This window comes from Aythya ferina (genome assembly GCF_964211825.1).
Source record: "Aythya ferina genome assembly, chromosome: 5".
Lineage (NCBI taxonomy): Eukaryota > Metazoa > Chordata > Aves > Anseriformes > Anatidae > Aythya > Aythya ferina.
In genome coordinates, this window is record NC_140301.1 from 39,826,928 (window position 1) to 39,843,068 (window position 16,141).

Here is a 16,141-nt window from a genome sequence, read left to right on the forward strand (position 1 = left end):
AACTAGAAAAGAAAAACACGTATGGGAAACATTGCAGTCCCCCAGAACCTCAGCCTGTCTTGGCATAAGCCTTCCGGTGCACAGTCTGCAATTTTCAAATCTTCCTGTTAAACTCTCTTCTTATTTGTGCTTTGTGGTTTTTCTTTGCTTTTCTCTTCTCTATTTTTTTTTTTCATTGAATGCGTGAGAAACCCTAATCTCTGCTCTCAAGAGCATGGAACTTGATTGTAGGAGGGAGGTGTTGCTGCATGAATGTGTTCATTTTTAGACATAATTTGCTATAACTTTTTTTTTTTTTTTTTCAGTAAAACAAAACAGCTGTAGCTGAAGTTCACCCAAAATTCCTGATCGGTCTTTTCCAGCTACCCTTCTGCTGGGATGGCGTGCTACGAAGTATGCTGGGGCGTGGGCAGTTGCACACTGGGTTGGAAGTGGGGAGCGGGGCCGGGAGCCAAGCTGTTCTTGGGACAAGCTGCAGTGAATACAGACAAAGGAAGCAGGGCTCTTGCACCAGATGAGGGATGGAGAGACTAGAATTGGCCTAAGGCTGCTCCAGGGTTTTCTGTGAGGCATGTGAAGGCCAGAGTGAATTTGGGTGTTTTTGTGGGGGGAGTGACTCTGCAGTGGCCAAAACCACATTCTTCTCTCCCTCTTGAGGCAACTCTCTGATAAGCTGTGAGAAGCGTGTTGGCCCATACCCATCCCTTAATTTAGGGATTTATGCTAGCATAATGCTGAAGCCCTGTAAACTGATGCAATTGTCTAAGTAATCTTAGAAATTTAATCTCTTACCAGCATGAACAGCTGCCTGGGGCTCTCTTGTGCGCCGGTAGCTGAAGCGTGAGGTTGCCGTGCGATGGAGTAGTGCCACTCACTGCAGTGGCTGGAGAGACACAGGGGAAGAGAGGATGAAGAAAGCAGCGCCGGGAGGCTCGGATGTGCCCAGAGAAGCAGTTTGCTGCTTAGAGGATAGATCAGAGTCATGGAAACCTTCGTTGCTGGTGGGGAACAGCCTCGGCCATTCACGTAGGGAGCACTGGCAGCCACCTTATCACTAGTTTGTGATTAGGGCAGTCAGTGGTACACAGCCTTCCCCCTCCTAGGCCCTCCTAACACTTGGGACCAGCATGCGACACGCTGGTAGCAACTGCTGCAACTAAAAATTGTAGGAGGGAAATATTGCCCTGGGGTCTTCTAGTAAGACATTGTGCTGTGTCCTGGCCATCGACAAGAGCACCCAGGACCACTCTCGGATGCTAACCAGTGCTGTCTTGTCTCCTCGTCCCCATCTTCACATCCTTTGTCTCCGAGTCACCCCCACCCCAAGGAGCTGACAGTCTCCTGCGCAGCCCCTGGCACAACAGGGCCCTGTTTCGGGACGGGGGCTCCAGATGAGAGAAGGGGAAGGATGGGCAGCAGCCGGCTGGTCTGGCAATGAGCCTTTTCCCTGACCAGCAGCCAGGTGACAGCGAGGTGGCAGCGAGGTGGCAGCCCGGCGCTGCCGACAGTGGGTGCCTGCAGCTGCTTGGCCACCAGAGGGGGGCCGATAGTCGCCTTGAAACCCTACGGGTTGGGTTCCCGCTGCCTTTTTATTTATTCCCTTATTTTCAGCCAACCTCTTGGTCTAGCAGAGGGGTTGGCCGGCAGATTTTCTTGCTCTATCCCTCAGCTTGGGGTGTAGGGGAAGGCAGCACCCAGGAACCGTCCCCTCGTCCCTGCTGCCCCTCTCCCCCTTGCCCTTTTGGTTTCCAACCACATGAAAATGCATGGGAGGAAGCTGGATGTACGCACCTGTGATTAACCTGCAGCAGGCTCTCTCAGGAGGCTGAGGACAAATAGCTCAGCAGGAATAATGTGCTCGATACGGACAAACACCAGCAGTAACACTAACCAGATTAGATGCGTTCCCTCAGGCTCTTGGACACACATTAGTCATCGGCGTGAGGGGGGAGAGGGAGCTTTAACACATGGACCACGGAAGCATAATTGAGTTTATACACAGAGCTGATGTTCTCCTTTTAGGGCTCATTATAATGAAATGGACTTCTCTGTTAGCTGCAGGCACCGCAGCTTTCCGGAGAGCCTGTGGGAATGGAAGCAGAGCTAACTCTGCTGACTGCTCTGCTCGGGGGCACTGCAAAGAGCAGAGGGAAAGGCACCAGGGAGGAAGGGGGTAGGATGGTGATGCTGCACCTGAGGCATCTTCAGACTCCAGAAACACTTATCAACCAGAAAGCGTCTGTCGGTCTGCATTTCTCAGTTCCACACCTCTCTCTGCTCCTCAGGTGCTGGGTTCAGCCTTGGAGGCCTGGGGTTGTGTGAAGGACCAGGCAGAGGCTCGGGTGCTGCTACGAGGCTGCAGTGTTGAAGCAGAAGCCTATAAAAGGATAAGAGGGTGCAGAGGAAACGCACGGCTCCTCCCGATCCCTTTGTCTTGTTGAACACGGTCAAAGCGGCTGCCAGCAGGGACTGAAAGGCAAGGAGCACGTGGCTGAGCGGAGCTGTCTGCTCCACAGATGGACTGAGGAAAGCGAGAGCTTTCCTCCCTGCCCTCCCCAAGGGAGGATAAAAGGGTGCGACATGGATGTGGATAATGAAAACACCCATGGTTAAATAAGATTTAAAGCAAACAAACCTTCCTGCTTCGGGGCCAACCCCTGCCTCTGATGGACAGGAGTTAAAAGCAGCTTTCTCTCTGCTTCCTCCTGCCTGCCTCGAAGCAAGCCCAGGATGCTAACCTGGAGGAGTGTTTGGCAGCTGGCGGCTCCAGGCAGGAAGAGGACAGCAGAATCTGCTTTAATCCTGTCATAGTTCTCAAGCTAATTAGGATCAAGCTAATTTAATACTTGAACAAGGAACAGGCAGATCCTTCACGGAACTGGGTGTTAACAGCTTTCCAGAAACCCTCTTCCCTCTCGGGAAGGGCCACCCGCAGCATCCTGCTGGGCCTGTAAGGGGGGCTCTCCCTCGTGCCCTGTGGTCCTGGTGAGTGCTGGCATCCGTGTGTCCCTCTGCAGCTCAGGAGTCTTTGGCATGTTTGCAGCGTGTCTGGCTGTCTGCTGCCTTAGTTGAATTTTGGCAGTGTTGTTCTGTCACCCAGACAAGTTCCTGTGTAGTCTCTGTGGGCTGCTGGGCCATGTCCGCTCTGTGCCCTCCTCGAGCCACCAGCCCTGCCTGCAGGCACAAGAGCACACTTTTTCCTCCGTGGCCTCGGCCTAGCACAGGCTCAGGGAATCAAGGGGGGGCTGTCTGCTGAAAACCGTCCTCAGCGATCCCGATGGCTACGGCTGCAGTTGTCATTTCATCTCTGCCTCCTCACCTTCATCCCTCCCCCCGCGTCTCGTCCCCTGCTCTGTTTTCCACTGCTCCTCTGCTCCGTTTGCCACTGTGGCCGTGGGGAAGATGAAGTCTGGCTTGGCCTTCCTTCCCCAGAAACCTGCGCTGGGGGGGTGCCCTCCCCAGTTTTCTCTGGCTGCCTTTTGCCTTCCCAATCAGTCATGGTAATTTCCCCTGGCACTGTTTGGCAGGGGCTGTACCTTGGCATAACGAGCAACCAGGGTCAGCTGTCAGCCTCTGAGCCATGAGCCTAATGCAACACAACAGATGTAGGTATTTTTTCCAAGTTTTCTCTGGGCAGCAGGATTAAAGTCTCTGTTCTCAGCTGGGGTTCCCAGTGTAGTCACTTCCCTCTGCGTTACACAACACCCTATTAAGACGAACAGCACAAACATGTTCATTGGGATCCCTTCCCCCAACCCCAGAAGGCCAAGGAACAAAGACGAGGAGGTTTCCAAAGGCTGGGGAGCTGCCTCTTTGGTCCAGGAGCCCTGGGATAATCCTGCCCGGACATCCCCTGCGAAATCACCCTGTGGCTCTCTGCTCATCTTCATCCTTATGGTGCCAGGGGTGAGGGGTAAAAGAGTAGTGGGGTCATGTTCTGCTTAATCCATCAGGCTGTGTGCAAAGCTGGGTGGGTATAGAAGGGGAGAAACTGCTGTAGCAGCAACTCGACCATGCCTGGTGCCCGTGCCTGCCCTGCCTGCTGACGTGGAGGCTTCTGAGTGTTTTTCTGTGCATGAGCCCAGCAAAAGACAGTGATGAGGAGGGTTTTCTCAGCACTAGCAATGCAGACAGAGTTATGGTGTGGCCCAGACACACTTTCTTGCTTGGATTCAATGGTTTCATGCCTTGTCAAGGCTCTGGTGCTTTTCTGCTGGACACAAAGCTGCCTTAGGGACGTGGTGTGCTCTCTGTAGCCGACTGAAGCGGCTGGTCACAGAGAGGGACTGCGGGCACCCTTGGTGAGACGGAGAGGGCTTCCCCAGCAGCCCGAGGGGAGCATTCAAGTCCTTGTGAGCACACACGGAACAAGGATCTGCTGCCGCTGCACATCAATTACTCGCTTTATTGACAGAAGACCATAAATGAACAAGGGAATTAATTAGGGCTGCAGCAGGCCAGGTTGGATGCCTGCAGGACTGAGAAGGCTGGAGCTGGTTCAAAGCGCAGGGGGAGCAGAAGGCCCCGGAGATCTGTGTAGCAAACAAAGGTGCTGCCACCGGTTCAGCCCCTCGGGGAGCGCTGTGAAAAAGCCTCTGTGACCAGAAGGACAGTTCGCAGGAGGGGGAGAGACCAGTTCCTGGCAGCATCTGTTTGTTCAGGCCTCGGATGAAGGACTTAAGCAGCTTGTTAATTCGCTCCTTGTCCAGCTGCAGGTTTAGTCACTGCGAGCGGGCCTCCAGGGCAGCCCGCGCGCTTGTGAGCCAGCTCCTCCAGCCCTGGTACTTTCCGTGTGCTGGATGAGCCAGCGGTGGAGCCGGGGGGCGTGCTGCAGCTGTCTGGCCCAGCTCTAGCAAAGCGCTCGCAGCAGGTCCTTTCCATCTGCCTTGGCCCAAGAGTGACCCTTGCAAACCTCCTCTCCCCCGCCGTTGCCTCAGCAGATGGTGGGAAGGCAGATGGGGAGGAGGAGATCTGTGAAGCTGGAGTGATAGAGGCCTGGCCCAGTGGCACCTCTCGTCCTTGCACCTCTCCACCTTGTGTTGGTGGGGTCTTGGAGCCCATGAGCCTGGGAGGGGTGTGCTCAGCTGCTGCGAATCGCTGCAAGCCACTTCGGGCAGCTGATTTCGTGACACCCTGTCTCGCCCCACATGTTAGATGCTGGATGCAGAAAATCTGCTCTGGGAGCAGTGCAGGGAGTCGTTTCCTCACCTAAAATTTTACTAGCCTGCAGGAGCTCAAGGAGGTGGAGTGAGGTGCTTGGCCCACTGTGGAGGAAGCTTGAGCTCAGCAAAGGGTGTTTGGGACAGCTGAGCTGTGGATCACCCGCCAGGCTGCACCAGCTGCTCTGGAGTCAAAATTCAAACCACAACCAGACTTGGTCCTGATTCCAGACTTTTCCTTCACCTCATTAGTTAGCGGCTTCGAATGCAAATTCTATGGCCTGTACATGAAGGCCTGGCCAGCGTGCAGGGCTCCTGTCCAGCTGCCCTCGTTCGATCCTCCTCCCCGACGGGCCTGGCTGGACACAAGAATCGCAAAGGTCTCGGAGGGAATTTGAGGGGTATCCAGGTCATAGCATTCAGCGTTGTCACGCTTTCTCCCCAGGTGGCAGCAGTGGTTGACTTGGACAGGGGACAGTCTTTTCCCAAAGACAAGTCAGGCAGACGTGTCCCAGCACAACGCAGAGGTGCAGGGTTTGCTTTGCAGAGGCAGTTTGCCCCCCTTTGCACTACATATGATGCATACAGCTTGTGAGAGATGACCCTGCCTCCTGCAAAACAGCTTGTGCAAGCAGTGTGGACAAGGAACAAGAAGCAGCCTGAAAAGGAATAGCAGGATGGTGGAGAGAAGCTTGGAAATGTTGTCAGGCCCTTGCAAATGCAAAGATGACTAGGGGCCATGTAGAGGGGCTCCACTGTAATGTTTGGTACCATGCCCAGCCTGAACCTCTAGCACCATTTAGTAGGCTGGACCAGCCTTGGACTCTGTCTTGTTTGGCTAGATGGAAGTAATTGTCGTTGTGTCCTGAGCACAGTACTGCTGTCACTCTTTAATTCCTCCAATGAGGTGTTGCAAGCAGATATACATGTGCTGTAGCTGTGCTTTAGATTTGGATTCGCCTCTGGGGACAGGCAATGATAAGTGTTAAGAGCTGTTTAGATCCCAAACTGTTGTTTCTGAATTGGCTTCCAGCAAGAGCAGAAGACATGAGGGCGAGGAAGCAGCCGCTTCCCCTGCCAGGAGCATCCTGCTGGGACAGGAGGCACCCCGAGCTCTCCATGCCCTCTCAGCAGCCTGGGTTAATGGCCAGGCTGATGCTGGTGGTAGGGTTTCCCCACAACTGTTAGCTGGGTTTGCCCTTGTTCAGTGCCTGCCCCCGGGATTTTGCCTGTCAGCTGCAGGGGCAGGTTTGGGTCTGTCGAGGCAGTTCCCCTGTGGAAAGAGGCTGCTGTGATTAATGACCAGTGATGAATGAAAGGGAAAGGGGTAGGAGGAGAGAACTGCCAAGGCTTTAACTCCACTGGGTGCAAAGGTTCAGCCTGCTTTGGATCTGCCGGCAGGAGGGGAAGGCGCGTCCAGGTCCTCAGCCAGCCGGGGTGTTAACAAGTGAGAGGTGAGCCTGGGTGATTAGGATGTCCACGGCTGTGTTGCATAAATCAGACTTGGAGCGCCAGAAAAAGTCTCCAGGGTGATGAAATGTCTAAGTGTCATCAGCTCTGCAGAGATAATTAGAACCAGAAAAGCACCGGGAGGTAAAATGGCACAGATCAGTGAAAACAGGCTTGTGGGCTCGGGATCCTCGTGGATCTGCGCTGACTGCAGGCTGGTGGGGGGGAGATGGCCGTGGGGGAGGCTGGGTGTTTATGGAGGAGTTGCAGGGGTTAATCCTCCTCAATCTTGGAGACAACCACCTCTGAAAGAGGAAAGTCTTCCTGCCAAATGCGATTCCCTGCTTATTCAGATGCCTTGAACAGAAAGTGAGGAATGGAGGGGAACGGCGGGGATCCACTGCTGCTCTGCTCGTGCAGTCGGTGCGAGGGAAGGGGACCCCCCTGCCTCACTCTGGGCTTGGCCTCTGTGAACTGTAAATCCCAGCCCCGTAACGTGGGGGTTGGTGTCATCCTGGGGGAGCCCCTCTGGGGGCCAAGAGGTTGTGTGGGACCTTAGGTTGAGCAGAGTCACAGCGTGGGTACAATGTCCCCAGGAGCCACCGGCATCTCCTCCAGTGGTGACCACACTCTGAGGACAGGTCTGCCCAGACCGTCCCCAGAGGTCCTGTCCCACCTTCAGTCAGCTGGGGACTGTGGGAGGGAGCGCTGGCAGCTGCAGCTCCTCTGCTGCCAGCACCACTGTTTGTCCAGCTGCGGCATGGAGGCTCGTGGCCAGCCAACATGAGGACAGGAGCCACTATTTCCAGTGGCTTGGTGGTGGTCGTGAAGAAGACCCCGTGTGTCCTCATGGAGCCATCACAAAGCTAGATCCTCGTAGGAGAGCCTCATGTGGGGCCGTGGCTGGTGCTGGCTGAGCCCCGTGGAGCAGGATTGCTCCTGGGCAAGTCGCCGTGCTGCTGGAAGCCACCTGAGCTGTGCAGACAGGCTCAGAGCTGAGCTGCTACAACACGTCCGCCTCCAGGCGCTGCGGTGGTGAAGCTGTTCTGCTTTCAAGCCTCCTTGAAGGAGGCAAGGCTGTGAAGCAATGTGGAAGTTAAACACCAGCAGCCACTTGAGCATCTTTGACGTCAGGTCTGACTGGCTGGTGGCAGCGGCAGGGTTATTTTGCAAAATAGCCATGAAGTATCTGGTGGGGTTTTGTTTTTCTAGCTGCCTCCTTGCTGGTGCCCCAAAGATTTGCAGTGAAGGGCAAATGTTTGCTCTCTCCCCTTGTGCCTGCCTGTGCCCAAGTGCTTGCTGATGCTGTGTTCCTAGCTCGGGAGGAGCTCTTTGCTGGCTGTGAAACCTCTGCCTGGATTAAGTGTCAAAAGACAAGTCCTTGGCTTATGGGAAGAGCACACTTGACCTCTGACTCCTCAGAGCTGCGCTCTCCCTTGGGAGGAAGTGTTGGTTCAGGCCCTGAACAAAGCACAGGCTGTCATGAGCATGACCTGCCCGCCCCGGCAGTGACAGGCTGGGCTGGGGTCAGATTTATGCTCCGGAGAGGAGGAAGAGACAGAAGACCCCATGACCTGGAAGCTTAGAGGTGACCAGCTCAACTTACTGAGAAATGCAAAGCTACGTTACCTCCTGTGTCGGTCACAATACATTGTCTGGGCAGATGGGCCACTGGCACATCCAGGTGTGAGAAGGGAAGCTGCTTGGTAAGACCCAAAGGGTGTTTTGCATCCCCTTCCTCTCCTTATTTTCCAACCCATTCCTCTCTGTTGTGTTTTGCAGCACCTCTCTCCCTGAATTCCTGCTAACATCTTTGCAGCTTCTCCAGGTCCCACAGAAGATGTCCGCAGTAGCAAACTTGGCCCTAGCCTGGACTTAAGACAACATTACATGTGGTCTGTGGTAGGTGCAGCTAAACATACTTGCTTTCACTGAGCAATGACACGCATACTGCTCTCACCCGAATCCAGACTTTTTCTCTTGCAGCATGCCCTTTGCTCGATATAACTTGGCTTGCTGTAATGCCTGCGGGCCCAGCAAGGATGTGGGCAAACACAGTGTGGGTGTGTGGGATGGTTTCTTTTTCCATTTCATCCCTGAGGGGCACAGCTAGGCGCTTTATCTGAGATCGCAGAGGAAGGCAGCAGCAGAGCCAGGGCTGAGCTCGGGTGCCAGTGTCAGCACCCTGGGGCACTGCCCCGGCCCCCTTGCCATGGGCTCTGTGTAGAAGTTGTCAGCTCTCCCTGTGCTGATGCTTTTCCATGCACTCCCCTGAGTCAGGCTGCACTTATATCCAAGCTTATTTGGGACCCCTGCAGCTCAATATTGCTGAGAGCACGTGGGGCTGAGAGGGAAGAGGTTTACTTATGTGGGGCTGATAAAGGAATCCAGGTCTGTCCAAGCCTCCAAAACACTGTAAAATTGTTATAAATATGCTTAAAGTCAGCTGGAAGAGAAGTGAGGGCATTGGTCCCTTGTGAAATAACATCTCCTTTTGTGTCATCTTTGCCAGTTGCTGTAGGTATTTGTACAAAATGGGAGGTGAGTGCAGACCCTGCCAGCTGCCAGCCAGGCGTGGATGAGGGAGGAGCAGTGTCTGTACCCTCTGTACCTGGTGTTACTTTGCTTTACTACCAGGAGAAGGATTGTTCATCAGCTGCTGTGAACCCAGACCTAGGACAGATGAAGATTTTGTGGCAAGCAACAACTACCACATAACCAAAGCCCTCTCGCATGCTAGGGGCAGAGCTCCTTCCTGCTCCGGCAGCTTACGGGTCTTCTGCACCTCCCGCCTCCGTGTCCCTCACACCCCAGAGGACCAGCTGTGCTTCTGTTGGCTGGGAAGAGACCGAAATCAGGGCATTTTGCTGTGCGTTTGCGTGGGAGGGCTGCTGTTAGCATGGGCGTGAGAGCCGCACATCTGAGAAACCAATACAAGGAGAGGGGCTGCACACGTGAAGCAGCTCAGGGCAGCAGGCCACGTTCCTCCTTTAGAGCTGCTCGGTGCTGATAAACCCATTAGTGGCAGCCCAACGCCACTGTGAGCAGGGCTTTGCTGAGAGCCAGAGCCCTGTGGGCTGCTGATGGCATCTGAGCCACCAGAGCCTGTCCTCCATGGTGCGCGGAGCAGCGTTTTGGGGAGCTCTTGGCCTAGGGATGGGCGCTGCTGAGTCAGTTCCCTTCCCCATTCCCCTCCTCGAGCCCTGCTGACATGGCTTCCTGGCCCGGTGCTGTCAGGAAGAGGCAGTTTGGTTTTTGGGGAGGGTGTGAGTGTGTGTGCGGCCCGGCCTGGCCCACGAGGGCGTGAGAAGGGCAAGGAACCATCCGCCCAGGCCAGCTGCTTCCTCCACTAGAGCACCGAGACGGAGCCCTGCCATACCCAGACTGTTTGGAAACATGTTGATAAACTTCCAAACGTCTCTTTCACAATCCAGATGTGCTCGCCTTGGCTGTAAACCCTCATCTGAAGAACAGGTGTGCTATAATGTTTCTAACAGTGGCCCCAAAGCCAGCTGGAGGCTTGAGCTGAGCGGGGGCCAAGGTGCTGGTGCCATATAGGATATGGATACCGGGGCAGGGACAGGTGAGGCGGTGAGCTGTAGGTCAGCCGTAGTTCACAGCAACCTGGAATCAGATGGAGGGAAGGCAGGGACGGTGCCAGAACATCCCCAGCCCACAGTCTGTGCTCAGCAGCACCAGAGCCATCTCTGGAGAGGCTTCCCTGGCTGTATGGGCAAGCTGGGTGCACCCATGGGGTGCACCAGCCCTTAGTTGGCTCTGTCCTGGTGAGGAAGCACGGGGCTGGAGCTGGCCACCAGCCTTGGTGGAAGCATTGGGAAAGCAGACATCCTACCTGGGGTGGGGAAAGGTGCCTTGTTCTGTGCCTGGAGTGGCCCCTGTCCCTGTGGGAAGAGGGTGCTACTTCATCCAGAGCTTCTTGCTCTGCTCAGGAGGTGGTGACCTGATGTGGTGCAGCATGGAAAGCAGCTTTCCTCCTCTTCTCTGCACTTGCCCTACACTTATTTCCTTGTTAAACTCTCATTCCTCATTATTCTTGTTTCCAGTAAAAACCTGGGCCTCGCTGCAGGCTCTAGGAGTGTGTGCCACACCTGCGCGTGGAGTGGGTGACAGCAGAGGCAGCGTGGCAGCCGGTGAGGGGGCTCCTGGAGCTGTGATGCCACTGGAGAGCTGGATTCCCAGCCTGTGAAGTCATCGCTGGGAAATTGGGTACTCAGCCTAATCCCAATAATTACCCAATGGGACTGTAAAGTGTAAATGAACTAGCCTATTGCCTGATGACTGACTACTTGAGCTCTAACACACGCCACCTAATAATTGGCGCTTTCTGCAGTTCTCTGAGATTCACTTATTAATAAGCTATTTAACATGCACTTGAAATAACCGCATTGTAACAATCTGAGATCATTTCTCACACAGTCCTTCCAGCTCCCAAAGTGGTAGGAAAGCATCTAAAATTGTGTGAGGGGAGTGGGCCTGCCATTTCAGGGTGGCAGATTAGCCAAGCAAAAATCAGGATTCAATGCCAGCCACAGAGGTCACTTCCATTTCAGGGTGCGTGTGGCCATCACCAGGTTTCCTCTGAAGTGCAAAGCTGATGGGCTGAAGGGCTTCCAGCCTGAGTTCCCCTCAGCAGCAGAGGGTCATAAGGAAGGGCCAGAAGCTTGAAGGAAATGGAAGCTGTTGATTTTTAGGATGGCTGCTTTGGAATCAGAAGCAGGAATGAAATGACTTTAATCCCAAACACTCAGTAGAACTCAAAACTTTATAATGCTATTAAGAAAAGTTCATGGTGGTAGGAATTTCTCAGAAAAAGTGCCTTCGGCACAGTCTGGCATTACCTTGTTTCTCCCGTCCCCACTGTTGGGTTGTCTTGTTTGGATCTCCTTTTTCTCCTCCAGGTTGTGGATTCTTTGGAAAGCACTGCATGCGAGGTGGCACCAGCCATCAAGAAAGATCTTCTGCCCCATGGTTCCTGCATCTCTTCAGCTGTTCTTCCCATTTCCCTGTTCCTTGCCAGTCTGTTACAAGCTGGTGTTCATCAGCCACCTCAGGAATAGCCTCCTGGAGGTAAGACCCTAGAGAAAATAGGAAGAGAAGGCTGCAGAAATTCATATTACCAGGGCCCTTTCCTCACTCCTCTCAACAGTGCCCCAACCACGCGGGGACCGTTCCCTGTTTCTGGTTCAGAGCCCTTAAAACCAGCCAGATGCTCCTCTTCCTCTTGCTCCTTCTTCCCTTTCCCCCCTCCTGGAAGCCACTGAGCGCCTGTTCCTCCTGAAGCCCCGCCAGGCGGGTGCCCTGAGCAGGTTGCTCTGGAGGAGGCCGTGGTGGAAGGAAGGGGCTTCCATATGGGGCAGCCTCCCTGCACAGCGGGGCTCTGTGGGGATGGCCAGACCCGCCTGGCCTCCAGGCCCCTCTACCAAAAACAGGGCTGGAAGAGGCAGAGAGGCCAGGCCCAGCCTCCTGGGGAGATGGAGGCTCCAGTTGGATCACTGCAAATGGGACTTCATTAATTATAAACGGACAGGTTCCCCTGAGCTGCTGTAGCTCTGCATGAGTCACATTCTAGCTGTTTTCTCTCTCTTTTTTTTTTTTTTTTCCTTTTTCTTTTTCTTTTTTTCTTCTGGACGAGTTGCTGAAGGGGCTTGAAATAACGTGATGGATAAATAAGGAGCCAGCTGTGCTCTGCAGCCAGCCCCACCAGAGCCTTTCCGCAGCAGTAGCCCACAGCGATCTCCTCTCTGCCTCACTCCTCACTCCCATCCCTTGGGTTCTGCCATCTGTTCCTGCTCTCCAGGTTTCTCCTCCTTCACAGCAGCATGTTTTCCTCTCATGTTGTATCCTCCTTTCCAGCGTGTGGTCTCAGCCCCCGGTAACGTACAGACATGTGTTTAGACAACAGCACGACCAAAGAGTCTGGCCAGGGGACACCCACTTGGCTGGGCTGTGCCTCCCGCCCCCGACTCGGAGATGGTCCTGGCTAAACGAAAGCAGAAGGAGCAATAAACCCAGCTAGGAGGTGCTGGACAATTTGTGTTCTGTTTTCTGACGAGATGCCGTCACTGATGTGGTTCTCGGCTGCCTGCTGGCCTCCTCGTCACGGGGGGAGGCTGGGATGTACCCTGAGGGACACACCGAGAGTGGGTGGAGGTGGCTGGAGGGCCAGCGTGTGTCTGCTTGGGTCTGTTCCCAGTGGTCCAGTGGGAACATCTCCTTCCCTGGGTGTCCCGCCAGCGTGTGTGCTGAGCTGTGTGTGCACCGTGGCACAGCCAGGGTGTCGGATGGTGTCTGGAGGATTTGCTGGCTGTGCTCTCACATTTAGAAACCACTTTTCTTGCCTCTCCAGTGTCCTTGGTGTTAGAGGTCCTCTCCAGAGATATCTGCACTGCTGGAAGCTGTTTCTCCATCCAGCTCCCTGTGCATTCCTGCCTTGTCTCTTGACTCTTTTCAGAGTGGCTGTGACTTGCACCTCTGAAAGGTGGCTCTGCACTCTGCTTTTTGAGCCGTGGGGCTGGCCAACCTTCACCTGCCCTTCAGCCCGAGCCGGGGGAGGGCTCCTTTTCCTCTCTGGGAGCTCCAGGCAGCTCCTGAATCCGTGGAATGTGTCCCATCTGCAGCGCGTTAGGGGTCCGCTCGCAGACGAGGAAGAAGCACATGTGGGTTGTGAACCCTTCAGAAGAGGAAGAAAAGGGGCTAATTAATCTAAGGGATGCGGTGCCAGGAGCCGCATCTGGGGGCCAACTGGCCCTGGACGCGTGGTTCCCAGGTGCTGCCCCTCCGAGGGGGTACTGCAGAGGCGGTGTGGACATGGAGGGTGGGGGAACGAGGGTGCACAGAGGGGCCCTTGTGGAGACCCTGCATCTCCATCTGACCTTGGCCTCTCCTTCAGGGCTGTCTCAGCCACCTAGAAGCTGGTGCATGGACTTACAGGGAGGGGAACGCGGTGGCCCTGCTTTGCCCCGAGCACTTTGCCCACCTGCAGCTCACCCTCCCGGGCCAGCGCTGTGCTCCCCGCCGTCGGATCGCGCTCTCCATCCTCTCTCTGCTGCTAATCTCTCTTCCCAGGCGTGGGTTTGATCTCGGCGGCGAGCAGCCCGACCGTCCGCGCTCTGTCTGCGTGAGTTCCTGAGAAATGAGGTATTTCGTGTTTGTCTGCTGAGCCCCCGCTGAGCAGCGTGCTGCAGCCCAGCTCGCCTTGCAGCTCCCCACGCAGCCCAATTTCCAATTCGTTTTTGGGGAGGGTTGAGTGTGGGACTGGGAGGCAGCGTCCCTGTGGGTGTGCATCACCCCCCTGCTCACCCGCACTGGGGCTGCCATCACTCCTCACCCGCTGGGCACTCACCGTGCCCTCGGTGGCCACTGCTCCTCTGTAGCACTCCTGTAGGGTCGAACAGCTCTGCACATCCCTGTGAGAGCACCTGCTTGCTGGGTGAGGCCGGGAAGGTCCGGGTGCCTGGCTCCTGGGGGTGGCTGTGAGCACAGCACGGGGCTGATCTGAGATGGGACGCCAGCCCACCGGCTCCGCGTGGGGCACTGGCTTTATAAACCTCATTCCTCAGCTCTGCGGGGGAGACGCAGGCTCCTGCAGCTTGGGCAACGCTGAGCCTGCATCTTCCCAGGGTGACCCCGTTCCCCCGGGGGCAGGAACCCCCTGGTGCCCCGGCCGAGCCCGCGCTGGGGCTGCCTGCAGTAGCTCCGAGCACTCTTTCAGCCGCTCTGTTTATGGCTTTGTTTATGGTGTTGATAGTTTTCTTGTGTCAGGTTTAGGCACAAGCATTCTTTCCACTGCTGCATAAGAAAGTAATTAGGTGAGGATGGAAAGGACATTCTTCTTCCTCAGAACAAAGAACTGAGCCCTGGCTGTTATCGGGCACTGCTCGAGGGGTCCAAGGGCTCTGTGAGCTTCTGCCCAAGCGGGCGGAGAGCTGGCCGCGTCCCGGGGAGCACGGAGGTGCCTGCTGCTCCTTGCTTTGATGCTGTTGCCAGCTGCTGTCACCGAGGCTGAAGCCCAAACCCACTCAGCCCCTCTGCTCCTGTGGCACTTGCTCACCTCCAGGTGGGGGCTGGAGGCTCAGGCAGCGGGAAGAGGGGAGCTGGAGCAACTGGTTTCAAACTGGGAGTGCTACTGATGGAGGTGGGAGAGGGGACAGGGCAACTGGGTCCTGCTGGAGGGGAGGAGAGGACAGGACAGGACAGGACAGGACAGGACAGGAGAGTCAGCTGGTTCTTCAAGGGGCTAGGGGAGCAGCAGGTGCAGGAGGTGAGCCTGGGCTCTATTGCAGCCCCCTGTAACAGAGCAGACAAGGGAGATCAGATAAAGTCTGGTTCCAAGAGCCCCTGCCCTGCAGGCAGACGTGAGGGTAAAGGATTGCTCTGTACATGCCCCATCTCTCGCAGACATCCAGTAGCTGCTCTCAGGTAGGGATGCTGAGATGCACCTTTCATCTGCCCGACCCTGATATAACAAACCCGAGCTGATGAGCATTGCAGGACACCTCTTTTTGCAAGACACACTGCAGGGACACACGCCGCTGGGTATCTCCCCGCCTTGAGTGCCCGCAGGGCACTGCTTTGCTCTCCTCATGTGCAGAGATGCAGAGAGAAGTTTTTAGCCACCCACTGAGCTCACAGCCACCACTGCGGGCCAGAGGGAGCCCACCCCAAATACACCGTGCTGTCTGGCAGGGATGGAGCCTGTGCTGCTCCAGGAGGACTCGCTCCTGCCCAAAATGGCCAAGGGCAGTGGAGAGCAGCAGGGACGTGGCAGAGGAACAGGCTGAGCTGGCACATCTGGCTGAAAGGAGACTTTTGGCCACTTTCTCCCTCCTGCCACTCTTCCCTCGGTCCTTCTCAAGGCATTTAAGGCAGTCACTGGGAGCCAGGTGCCCGCAGGGAGGCAGATGGGAGGGATGGAGGTCTGCTCAGCTGGCGGGCTGTCTCCTGGAAGGTGCCACTGAGCTGAAGGACCTGGAGCTTCTGGGTGGGTCCTTTCCCAGCCCGGACCTACACAAGTAAGCACGAAAACCCTGAGCCGGGCTTGGGGGTGAGATCTCGGAGATCCCCGGAGCCAGCACGGGATGGCAAATAACGCTTCCACCGCCGTGCCTCGGCTCTCTGCTGGGAGATGCCCCCGGGAGCCTCGGGCCGGCTGCTGCTGCTGCTGCGGCTGCGGAGAGCCCCAGATTTGGGGTCGGGGGCTCGTTCCTCCGCCCGTCCCCGGTCCCGCTCGGGGCTCCCAGGCTCGCTGCGGGCGGGGAGGGGGCGGCGGGGGCTGCTCGGCCGCTGCCGGGCCGGGCTCCCCGGGCAGGCAGGGGTTAAGGCTCCTCCGTTGTAGTTTGTTTCCCTTTGCCAAAGTGGGTGTTGCTGGAATGTCTCCTCTCCTAAGGAGGGGGGCCGAGCCGTGTCCTCCGGGGGGGGGGGGGGGGGGGGGGCGATGTCAGCATCAAAAAGACACAAAAGGGGGAGGTTTCCAAAAATAAAACCCTCCATCCCCTCCAGGCTCTGCCAGTGCC

At 56.0% G+C, this 16,141-nt stretch overlaps 2 long non-coding RNA genes across 2 annotated transcripts; both read left to right on the top strand.

Moving 5' to 3' along the window:
• Positions 1 to 304: 304 nt before the first annotated feature.
• On the top strand, positions 305 to 5,735 carry LOC311436977. Its single transcript, XR_014693192.1, has 3 exons — positions 305 to 393; positions 2,286 to 4,534; positions 4,647 to 5,735. It is a non-coding gene; the product is annotated as an uncharacterized lncRNA (long non-coding RNA).
• Positions 5,736 to 7,941: 2,206 nt separating this feature from the next.
• Positions 7,942 to 12,656, top strand: LOC311436976. Its single transcript, XR_014693191.1, has 4 exons — positions 7,942 to 8,314; positions 8,428 to 8,510; positions 11,528 to 11,696; positions 12,262 to 12,656. It is a non-coding gene; the product is annotated as an uncharacterized lncRNA (long non-coding RNA).
• The last annotated feature ends 3,485 nt before the right edge of the window (positions 12,657 to 16,141 follow it).